The sequence below is a fragment of the Pseudorca crassidens genome, chromosome 4 (genome assembly GCF_039906515.1).
Source record: "Pseudorca crassidens isolate mPseCra1 chromosome 4, mPseCra1.hap1, whole genome shotgun sequence".
NCBI lineage: Eukaryota > Metazoa > Chordata > Mammalia > Artiodactyla > Delphinidae > Pseudorca > Pseudorca crassidens.
In genome coordinates, this window is record NC_090299.1 from 12,655,429 (window position 1) to 12,668,419 (window position 12,991).

A 12,991-nucleotide genomic window follows, 5' to 3' on the forward strand; every position below is an offset into this window, starting at 1 on the left:
ATGAATAAGTCTTATTACTAGTTAGAGAAATGGACTGGAATAGTGAAAGGGCATGGGTTTTGGAGGCTGACAAACCTGGATTTGAGTCCCAGGTCGCATTTTCCCCTCTCTCTCTCTCTCATACACACACACGTGTGCACACCCACGTGCATACACGCATGAAAACACACCCAGGAAATCTAAAGCACAGGTATCTGAAACCCTTTAGAATACAAGGTTGGTGTCCTTCATTAACTTGGAAGACCTGAAGCCTGTCAAAGGAAAGAAAGAGGCAGTCACTGTGACCAACAGTTGCACTATGCTCGGCACCCTCAGTGGAAGAAGGCAGGGGATGTGTAACACATTTCACAACTCCACATAAACGTATTTTAAATGAGTGTATTTCAGAACATAAAATAGTAAGCTAGACTGAGGTACCGCCACAACATTGCTGTCATCTCCTCAGCTGTGCAGCCTTCCAGGAACCGTCAGACCTTCCCTGTGCTCCTGCCGCAGAGCTATGACAGCACATACCATGCTTTACATGTGCACAGCATCCCTCCTCCTCTCCTCAAAGCCACACTTCACGTCCTCCAATCTGGTGTCTAGCCAAACCTGTCCCCCAACTCTGGTACTGGTATGTTCACCAGTATCTGGAAATTCCTGAATCCAAAGAATTCACATATCCCATTCTTATCCTACAAGACCATCCAGATGGATTTCTGAGTTTTGAAGCCTTCCAACCTCTTGACTTCTCTCTTCTCATCACACTCTCTAGGGTTTCCTCAAACCATCCTGACTTCTCTCTCCTGAATCCATTCCTTCTTTCCAAACAGCACCTAAATACTGCCCTCCTCAGAATTTGGCTTTGGCTCTCTTCTCTCCTCTCTCCGTGTTCTCTCCCTAGGTGATCTCATCAGCCCCCATGATATAAAACACCATGTGTATGTTGAGGTCAACCAAGAGCTCTGTTGTCAAGATCAGGGATGCTGCAGATCTACCTTGTCCAAAAGTGAACTCTTGATTCCTACCCCCAGAAATGTGTTCCTCCTCTAGGCTTCCCCTTCTACACATGGTACCAGCATTCTTTTGCTGTTCATTTAAGAAATCTAGAAGTCATTCTTGGTTCTTCAGCACTCCCTACACTTCCCCCTCTTTACTCAATCATTCAACAACACCCACAAATTCTAACTCTAAAATATTTCTCTAATCTAATCATTATCTTCATTTCCACAATCATTCTGCTACAAAACAAAACCATGTTTCACTAGAATTACTGCAATAGTCCTTTTTAATGTTTTTTAAAACAGCTTTATTGAATATAACTGATATTTAAAAACCTGATATACAAAAAGACTGGGTATATTTAATGTTTATAATTTGATCTCTCTTCTCCTGCCTTTGAACCCGCCTCCTACCCATTCTCCATACTACAGTCGGGGTCATCTTAATGTTTGCTCCACAAAAGATCATTTTCAATTCACCTGGAATTTTCTTACTGATGCCTTCTCTACACTGATGAAGTAACTATGGCATGACGCCTTTTTCCTTTTATTTCCATTTTTCTTCTTGAAATATCTGCATTATTTCTAAATATTCATAAAACGTTCACAGTTTTCCTTGGAGGTCATTAAAATACTGGTAAAATTAGCAGCAATATTTCAAATTAAGCTTTCCTAAAGAGCCTCTGATTTAGATTTAATAAGACAACTATTATCTTACTATCTAAAAATAAAATCCAATCATGGTTGCTAAGATATAATAATGCATTTCATTTATTTATATTGGATGAGTTAACATAAAGGAAATATAATGACATGTTTGTTTTCCTCTAGTAATTCTAAGTAACTTTTTAACATTTAAGTGAAAGATACATTTAGAAATAAATATTTTTACAGTATGAATTCTTACTGAGAGATGTTCTTTTTCCTTCTGTTTTGAACACTCTATATTTTGGTTTATATGAAATCAATACATGTAAAAAAAATCATATTAACTAAGAGCAGCATTTTTCCCTCATTATTTTGTTAAAAGATAGAGACAGTTATTTTGGCTTCTGATGGGACCTGACTCTATTTATGTGATGCTTATAAAAGGATGATTCTGACTCAGCATCATATTGTTATGGGTGTGCATAAAAGTCTGTGTCTATGAGACTTCTTCTCAAACACATGTATACCTGAATATAAAACATAAATGGATAAATCAAGGGGAGAACTCAATCATTCAAGTTATTTGACATTTCATAGGGATAAAATTGCAACTTTATTCTTTGAATATTTTAATGTTTGATTCAAGAATTGTGTTTAGTTGACACTGTGAAATGGAAATAGTGACCTAAGGCAATATAAAGAAAACTATTTCACTTCTGCACAATTACTCTAAAAATGTCTAATCAACTGGTGCTATGTATCATACATAGACATCATCTTCATCACGTGTTTACAAACGAAAGTGCAAATTACCTAAATACCTTCAAACAGATGGCATTTGAATACTTTTCACCTGACATCTGCGTTATCACTCATATTTACTGAATTCATGAAACATTTGCTCAGTTCTGCTGTTCTCTGTGCACGTGGTAAAAAGTACAGAAATTTATACTGTAACTAATAGTCGTTGTTCAGGAGTCATTTATTTGTCTATGTTAGCTTAAGCAACATAGTGTAACCTGGTGCTTTGTGGAAATGAAGTAAGGGTTCATCAGAATGGTGGCACCTTCTGGAGATTAGAGTGTGGCTTTGAGTGAAAGAAGCTGAAAACTTACTTACCAATAGGGTCAGCAGGAATTCAAGGGTGGAATGAGGCATCCATGACGCCATATAATTTATCATCCAAACCAAGACATTTCTGAAAGGGAAAGAGGATAGTTAGCAATTGTGTCAAGACAAGGAAAAACAAAGGGAGACTTTCCACACAAAACAAGATGAAAGGTCACCCTAGGACAGTTTCACCCTAAGGAGATAGAGAGTCAAGATCAAGATAAAAGTTATAGGAGGAATAACTATTTTTCAATTGTTGTCAGGTAACAGGGACCTAAACGACTGTCTCTAACGATAAATGTGACAGGAGGTGCCACTCTATGATAAGGTTGCCAGATACAATAGAGGACTCCAGTTAAATCTGAATTTCAGATATCAAGGAATAATTTCTTAGTATAAATATGTCTCCAGCAATGGCTGGGATCTAGTTCATACTTTGAAAAATTCTCATTTATCTGAAATTCACATTTAATTGTGAGTCCCATGTTTTTATTTGCTAAGTTTGACAACCCTATTGAGGGCCCAGGTCTGTGTTCCTAGATAACTTTCTGGGCACTCAGAGATTACCAAGAAGGGCCTGTGTAGTTCTAAACTCAAGATTCCAAGAAATAAGTATAATTTTTTCTAAAACTGGTGTAATCACTTGGCAAAACAGGAACACCCCTCTGAAGTGCTTAGCGCAAGGCTCAGAGTCTAGAAGCTGCTGGTCAAAATGGAGGTGTACAGTAATGCCTGAGGAATGACTGAGTGACCCTCTCCCTGCTGATACCAGGATCACAGAGGAAAAGAACAACATGTTAGTGCATGGAATGCACAGAAAAAACCTTAAGAGAGGAGGGCCAAGCCAAGAGCTAGTACAAACCAGAGTTATGTTCTGATAACTGGGTCAGGACTCAATCTGGGTCAGGATTGAGTCCCCAATTTCATTCAAGCAGTAAGAGCCCAGAAAGCAGGTCTTAAAATGGGAACAGAGACAAAGCTCAAGGCCAGAGGACAAGACTCTATGAAATGGAGTCAAGAAAGTTTAGGATTCAGTAAAAAAAAAAAAAAAAATAGAGGCAAGTTATGAGTGACCAGGGTGCGAACAGGCAGGATAACATGATGCCCTCTCTTAGGATTGAAATATCTATAATTTGCTTTTATCAATCACTCAGTATAAGAAGCATCACTCTTTCTGAATGACCTTTATTTTATCGTCCATCTAATACAGCATGCTTAGATTTTTGTAAGAGAAATGACCAACTTTAATAGTAATAATAATGGCAATAATAAGAGTAGTAATAGCTAACTGGTATTGAGCTCTTACTATGTACCAGAAATAAACTAAGCTTTTCTCCTGGATTAATTTATTTACCACAACTTTATCACAACTATGATGTAAGAAATATTGTTATCTTAATTTTACCTTACTATAGTACTATATACCTTATTATCTTAAGGCTTTCTAAGTTTTTTTTTTCCCTAGGCTTTATACGAAGATAAAGATAAAAACTGCAAAAGGTGAACAAGATCTATAAGAACCATGTGCACTGCTCACATCTCTACCGAAAAGACGATCTGGAGGCCCACTAGCTAGGTTGAAATTTCCTCCAGCCCCACTACTTCCTAGCTATATAAACTTGGGCATGTTCCTTCACCTCTCTAAGTCTTAACTTCATTATATTTAGAAGGGGGGCAATAGTAGGGACTTTCTTACATTGTTGAAAAACTGAAAGGAGATAATATATGTAAAATGTTTATCAGAATACCTGGTACACAATAAATATGCAATAAATAGCTAATTTATTAGCTAAATTTAGGAAAGTATTGAAAGAGACAGAAAGGAAAAATAATTTGTTGTTACTATAGTTTTTGCATTGATTTATTTTCTTAATAGTTTTCTATTTCAGTATTGTATGAGAGCAAATTTATGTGTCTTCAGAGATTTCCTCATTCCCACCTGCAATCAACACCCTCTGATACTTGCTCGATGAAAAGCCTTAGCTGCCACCACCTAAGGAGATGGAAACTGGAGTAACTAGAGCTGGGTTACAGCCTGGACTGCATTATGCCCCCACCTTGGCAGGAAGCAGAGCAGCTGCAGTGCCCAAGTCTTATCTGAATAAATCCAAGGAGGATTTATTTACTAGCACCATTTCTATGCTCAGTTGAAGAGCCATAGCACATGGCATTAAATCTCTCTGATTCCGGGCTTCCCTGGTGGTGCAGTGGTTGAGAGTCTGGCTGCCGATGCAGGGGACACGGGTTCGTGCCCCGGTCTAGGAGGATTCCACATGCCGCGGAGCGGCTGGGCCCGTGAGCCATGGCTGCTGAGCCTGCGCGTCCGGAGCCTGTGCTCCGCAACGGGAGAGACCACAGCAGTGAGAGGCCCGCGTACTGCAAAAAACAAAATAAAATCTCTCTGATTCCCCAAAGATGAAGGGAAACATAATTTAGAAGTGTAAGGGAATTAATGCCCTATAAGGTGAACTTTGACCACTGAGAGATAAAGACGAGGCGGAGCCAGTAGATAAAGTCTTCAGCCCCCCTCCCCTACAAGGGACTTATGAAAATTACAGTAGTATCATACTACCTCTCCAGAGACATTATGTGTGACCAAGCAACTGGCTGTGTAGTATTTTCTTGTAAAACAATATGGCAGCTTAGTCACACACTAGCTTATATTTTTCTTTTTCTTTATCTGACTTCTGTTTTTCCCCTCACTCTTACTGCTCTGGGATTAAAAAGTCTAATTAACTAGCTAATTAATTAATTAATGGCTATTAATTAAATAGCCTCAGGCTATTTTACTAGAAAATCCAGGCTAAGACAATTGGTACCAAGAGTGGCTGTACCAAGCTGATCCTCAAGGTGGGATTTCTGGAATAATCACACTATCCTAAGACAACCTTAGAGACCCCATTGCTGGCGATAAGTAGGTAATTCCACTGGAATGAGTGGTATCACAATAAAGTTGCATGTGACTGATATGGGAGCAATAATAATTGACAGAATTGTGGTATAGGGCAGCTGCTCTAAATTATGGCTTGGAGGCCTTGCTAAAAGAAAATGACAGGTTCAGGACAGCTAATTGCCAGCTAAAGGAATATTATCAAAGCCAGTAAGTTCCTATGAAGCTTCAGAATAATTCTCGTCTTCTATAGCTTCAGGGTGCAACGTGAAGGAAATCAGGCTTGGGATCTAATTATAAAAGTGACAGAGGGGCTTCCCTGGTGGCGCAGTGGGAGAGTCCGCCTGCCGATGCAGGTGACACGGGTTCGTGCCCCGGTCTGGGAAGATCCCACATGCCACAGAGCGGCTGGGCCCATGAGCCATGGCCGCTGAGCCTGTGCATCCGGAGCCTGTGCTCCACAATGGGAGAGGCCACAACAGTGAGAGGCCTGCGTACAGCAAAAAAAAAAAAAAAAAAAGTGACAGAGCTGCAAAGGAGACTAAAAGTATGTTCTCAAAGATCTCCTGTGTCAAATTATGGGCTCTGAAGGAAAATAATGGGAGCCTATTACCTAGGATGGGAACTTTTGGGTGGAGAATCCTGAAAAACCTTGAACCTTAAATCTCACTCTCCTGGCCAACAGGAGTAGCTCATTTCCACTTACTGGAGGAAAATTGCCTCCCTTGTCTGGACCCTTACGGTTAATCATAACAGTTTCCTGAGATGGCTTCTTCACGCCTGGACTTGAAAATATCTTACTTTAATAAGTTGGGAATTCTGGAATTGTCTTTAACATAATTGTAAAGAAAGGATCAGAAGGCACAGGGAAGCGAGACTGTTAGAATGGACATATTACGTAAGATCTGAAAATCAACCACTAGACTATATTCCCCAAGAAGACCCAGAAGACACTTCCTTCATTAAGGCAACAAGGAATTCACAGGAAAGCACTGGCATCTTTAGTAGGAGCTGTTCTATGCAAGCTGGTGTTAAGCGGGAAACACTGACATTAAAATGAGCTCCCTAAAATTAGTGATCATGTTAAGATTCCTAAGTGTCAGTGCTGGCAGAACTTAACCACTTGAGGCCATGTGAAGATAATCACCAAACTGGCATTAAGGCTAGAGTAGCAATCAGAATATCTTGACCTAAGTTATCTGTAGTAACAGTTAATATATCCTGTTGCTCCAGGGGGAAGGTAGCTTGAAAGCTTAATGGATGTTACTTAATGTTACTTAATAATGGGCATAAAAATCAAGAGCTGGTGATGAGAAGACTTGCAGCAACTCCCACAATTGAAAATTTCCCTCCACCAGTTCCAGATCGAAGTCAGTTTACAGATTCAGAATTCATCGATTAAAGGGAAGGTCCAGTCCCTCTGAGGAACACCCGTACAATGTGATTGCAAGTCTATAATTCTTCCATTTCACAGCAATGAACTGGAGAAGAGAGGATATCCGAAAGTTACAAATAGGTTAAATACCTTCCAAGGTCTGAGGTGACACCAATACCAGAATATCCAAACTGCCAACACTGTCTTCGGTTTAGAATGGGAGTTTATGGAGGCCAGGTGAAAAACAGAGTTTTGGTCCAAATCTAACTCGCACAGAACAAGACGGACACATAAACACATCCTGAAATTATTTTCCAGTCTCTGAATACGTACTTGAGATAGATATACTTAGAAGCAGGCCGAACCCACACTGGCTTTGTATTCATGTTTGTGGAGCCGGGTTCGTTATATTAGGAAGAATTAAATAGAAATCCCTAAAACACAACACCCCCCCCCACCGCCGCCTCCAACAAACAAGGCAGTAACTTATAAATGATATCTCAAATAGAAAAGAATTACAGAATTCAATGCCATCATCAAAGGCTTGAGGATATAGGGTGATGGCACACAGCAAAGAACTGTTCAGTTAATCTGTTAGATTCCTAAAAAGATAAAGGATGAATAAGTAAATAATGGTGGACTATTTATTATATGCTTAACTAGTTGATGGCCTCAATCATAACTGCTTTGCCAGATGTGGATTTTTAATGGAGCACATCAATAAGACATCTGACACTTATATACTGATATTAACATGGCCAATATCCTTTTCCTGATGAACAGCATCAGGGAGCACTGGAATAAACTTACATTTACATGACAAGGACAGCAGTACACATTCACAGAAATGCCTTAGAGCTACGTTAAACTCTTTGGTTCTTCGTCATAACATAGTCTGCAGGAATGTTGTCTTTTAATTTCACACACTACGCCCACGATATCAACACCATGCCAATAGTACTGTCCTAATAAGACACACGCATGCAGAAGGGTAAAAAATTAATGCCGCAAACCTTCAGGAGCCTATCAGTTAAGTTTTTAGAATTAACAATGGCCTGGAGCATAAGATATTATATATAAAGTAAAAGGTAAGTTAATATACTTCAAACTTTCTACAACTCAAAAAGAGGCATAGCAGGGGCTTCCCTGGTGGCGCAGTGGTTGAGAGTCTGCCTGCCGATGCAGGGGACACGGGTTCGTGCCCCAGTCTGGGAAGATCCCACATGCCGCAGAGCGGCTGGGCCCGTGAGCCATGGCCGCTGAGCCTGCGCGTCCAGAGCCTGTGCTCTGCAACGGGAGAGGCCACAACAGTGAAAGGCCCGCGTATCGCAAAAAAAAAAAAAAAAAAAAAAAAAAAAAGAGGCATAGCAAAAAGTAAGCATCTTGGGGTTTAGAGGCAGCATTACTTTGGATTTTGAGGAACTATTGCTCTAACCATTTATATGGTGAATTTGAAGGCTAAAAATTAAAGAATTGTCCTTAATAGTAGAGGAGTCTGCAGCCTGAGCAAGCTGCCTTGATTCAAGAACCCAATGATACTGGAAGTATTCTTGATATGTAAGGATGTTATGTGGTGAGTCTGTGGGGTAAATAATAATCTTCTTTGTGGACAGAGCTCCACGTCGGACACTTAGATATTCACTTCAAAGGCAGAGAGGAAGATAGCCAGAGGTACAAATATGCACTTAATCTGGGCAGAGGTGAATGGTTTGGCCAGTTAATCAGGAGTTTGATAAAAAAATAAGGCTGCAAATCATGGGGAAAAAGTCTTAGGGAAAACGTGTATGATGGAAATGAGTACAAAAAATGCAGATCTGTGTGTCTTGTGTTAATGTTATGAAGAGAAACATCTACCACAATGGCAGCTCTCTCTAACAAAGTCAACATGATGCTCTCTCCTATGGTAAACTCTTCATCCACTGTAGTGTTTGAATAATGACCAATGAATAGCAGGACCATGATGGCAAAGATAGAAGCTATTGTTCCTCCTCACAAAGCCTTGTCTAAATCTTGCTACTGCCCAACATTCCAACAGGAAAAAATTAAACTGAGCCCTTGATATGAAACCATTTGAGGGAAAAGTTAGTGAATCACCTCTTGGCAGGTCTATTTCATCGGACACCTTCTACTGTGGAGCAGACAGTGATGTGACTTTATTGGAATCACTATAAACTTTGAGTATGGGTTTACATTCCCTGCCCACAGAGAGAGACATTCCAAATCTTACGGCAGAGGATATCAAGCCAGATGCTCTACCTTTTACCTATAAGAAAGAAAAAAAAAATTTATAATTCAAGCTATTAACTAGACAAGAACCTCAGTCATTCACAATATTCAATCCTGAGGATTTATAATATGCCTCATGCACAAAGGAATTCCTCTCATTAAAAACCAGGGTAAAAAAATGGACAGAGAACAACTAGTGACTAACCTTAACTAAGGTGCTACAAGGCCAAAACCTGAGATGGGACTAGTATTCTAGCCTCCCTCTCAGTTAATACCCTTAAGAGAAGTTGGTCATGATCCTGGGTCTGTGAAGGCATGAAGGAGGGAGTGAAGTGCATGCATAGTTGTATGGGGTAAAACAAGGTATCTTCCTATATTTTTTCAGGAGGTATGTTTCATGAATTCAAGTCTGGGTATTCATGAAGCAAAGCCTGGATCAGGTTATGTAACAGTTAGGATCCCAACAGTAAAGGTATGGTACTCTCAAAAGAGCATAATTCAAAACGAATTTAATAAAGGATTTGTTTATAAAAGGGTGGGTATGGTTTAGAGAAACCAGAAGAGATAATGCAATACCATTATCCTTTTATCACCATTAGGTCCAAGGAGAAAAGGGGATGAGTTGATTAGTATTGACAGAAACCAGAATGAGAAATTTTGTGCTGAGGTTCACCTTGAATAGAAGAGTGATTTTAAGACATGTAATCAGGACGCCAGGCAGAGAGAGAGCAAGGATAGTAAAACCAGAGTCTTGCTCTCCACCTCCCCTTTATCTTCTGCAGGACTACCTACTGGCTTAGTCTATTCAAAATCAGAGGACAAAGGAGGCCATCAATGAACTTCACCCAAGTCAGCCTTCCAGGATTCGAATACAGAAGAGAAATGTGAAAAGTTGATTTACAAAGGCAAACAGAAGATATTTAGCATAGTCTGAATTTCACAGTGTTTTACATTTCTTTGAGCTAGTTTATGTCCCCTAAGATAAAATTTCTTCCTAAATACAGATGGAAAAAATCTAGACTTCATTTGTGTGGAATAAAATATATAAAAAAGGAGTACTCAAATATACATTGCTAGGTAGAAAAAGACAGTTTGAAAAGACTACATACTATATGACCCCATTTATATGACATTATGGGAAGGAAAAAACATAGGAATGGCAAATGGAACAGCAGTTGTGGGGAAGAGGAGGATTGAATAAGTGAAGCACATGGGATTTGGGGGGCGGCAAGATTATGCTACATGATACTGTAATACTGGTTATACGATATTATGCATTTGTAAAAACCCATAGAATTTACAGCACAAAGAGTAAAATGTAGTGCACATAGGCAAACTCATTTAGGAGTTCCTGGTATTCCAGGATGAACTATAACAAAAAGATCTAATCCTATCGCACGTGTATGAAACAATCTCACTAAACAGGTTGGGGGAAAACCATTCTGACCTTTGTAACTTTGTAGAAGTGTAGAGATTATAAGAAAAAAGGCAGAAGGAGTACATATAAGCAGTGTAATCTAAATAAAGTTGTTTCCATAGGGATGTGGGTTAGCAATTCTGAAACCACTGTACTGGAACTGGACAATTAAGTAAATAGATGGCAGAAGGTAAGTCATGTTTCTCACTCTGGAGTGGGAGATTGTGATAAGCAAGGAGAGAAGGCTTGAATGAAACACGGAATGGATTGATTAGAGCCAGATATATTACAAACTCGTGTTTAGCCCAATATCAATAGAAGATGGATACACACAGAAATATTTATAGATATGTATATATAAAGAGGTTGGTATATATACATATATTTCCTTGCACTGACAAATCAGAAAAAAATGATGCAGCAGCAACAGCAAGCACACCTATCACAAAGCACTTGGTTTCTACTACTATTCTCCAGTAAAAGGAACAAGGGCTCCTTGGAGCTCCAGAGCTGGGGCAAGAAATATGTAAGACAAGCCTGGATCTTCTTGCAGTGCCAAAAATTAAGGAAGTGCTCAACAAAAAACACCATGTTAGAGATATGTCAAATGGACATGGAAGGTAAATGAATGAGGTCCCAATTTCTAAAGAGAAAACAATTAGAGCAACATAATAAAGCAGGATTGGATTAGAACTTAATGTTTAATAGAAATATCTATGAGTCTATACTGATATTAATAAATAATTGAATACATGGAGGAAAATAGACAAATATCTCATCTAGAAAAATCCCAAATAATATATGTATCACCCACCCTCAAAGAGGTAAAGCATAACTCTCCACTCCTTGAGTGTGCACTGCACATAGTGAGTTTCTTTCCATCCTCATTGAAAGTAAGTGTTCAAGGTCACAAAGTCAACAGTGATAAGTTATGCAGATAGCGTGCACCTTTCTTATGATGTGATGAAAAGAGCACTTTAGCTCTGTGGTCTTTCTACAAAAAATGCATATCCCTAGTTTAATCATGAGAAAACATCAGGCAAATGCCACTGAGAAACATTCTACAAAATAGTTGGACCATACTGTCAAGGCTATTTCAAAAAAAAGAAAGAAAAGAAAGTCTGAGAAACTGTCACAGCAGCCAAGGGGAGCCTCAAGAGACATGTTGATTAAATATAACGTTGGTTATTTGTTCATTAATTGTGACAAGTGTGCCATATTAATCTAAGATCTTAATAATAAGGGAAGGGGCTTCCCTGGTGGCGCAGTAGTTAAGAATCTGTCTGCCAATGCAGGGGACACGGGTTAGACCCCTGGCCGGGGAGGATCCCACATGCCGGAGAGCAACTAAGCCCATGAGCCACAACTATTGAGGCCCGTGCGCCTAGAGCCTGTGCTCCGCAACAAAAGAAGCCACTGCAGTGAGAAGCCTGCGCACCACAATGAAGAGTAGCCCCCGCTCGCCACAACTAGAGAAAGCCCGCGCGCAGCAATGAAGACCCAACGCAGCCAAAGATAAATTTAAAATAATAATAAGGGAAATTTGGTACAGAGTATATGGCAATTCTTTGTATAATCTTCACAACTTTTCTATAAATGTAAAACTATTCTAAAATCCAAAGTTTATTTAAAAGAAAAGGCATTATTCATGAATCTTAGTCATAAAATATCGTCTTTGTCAAAACTTTACAAACAATCTGTCCCCATATGTCAGTATTAAAACTAATGGTGAACTCTATATACTTTGGAATGCATTTGTCATGCCACACCACACATACACTGGCTTAAAGCCATCCTGAAAGAATCCTTCCAGAGCAGCATCACCCGTCTTTTGAAGCTTCCAGGACATAAATCCTATGTTATTAACTGCTTGGCTCTGGTCATAAATTATTTTAAACAAAAGGAAGAGACAAAGGCTGCATCTGAAACTTACAAGCAGTTGTTGTCTCTCTACAGTAACTCCTATTTTTGCTACCTCTACAAAGCTAATAAGGTAATGAGGGGAATATCATAGTCTTCTTTCTCTTTATTCTATTTAGACTGAAGGTGGTGACTTTATCACTGAGGCCTGACCATTTATAACTCTATCTTGATCATCAGGAGTACCTGTATCATACCAGAAGAGCTCTGCAGTGATAGCCTACTTAGTGTTTTGTGATAGGTCTTTATTCATTCATCAGACAAATATTTCTTTAGGGCCTATACGAACAGTATCTGTGCTGGGCTGTGGAGACAAGAAAGATATCATCCCTATTTTCACAGAGCTCACTTCTAGTTGAGAATAATCCAGTTATGCATGTATATCTTAAGTCTAAATTCAATAGATGTAAAAACTGCTTTCA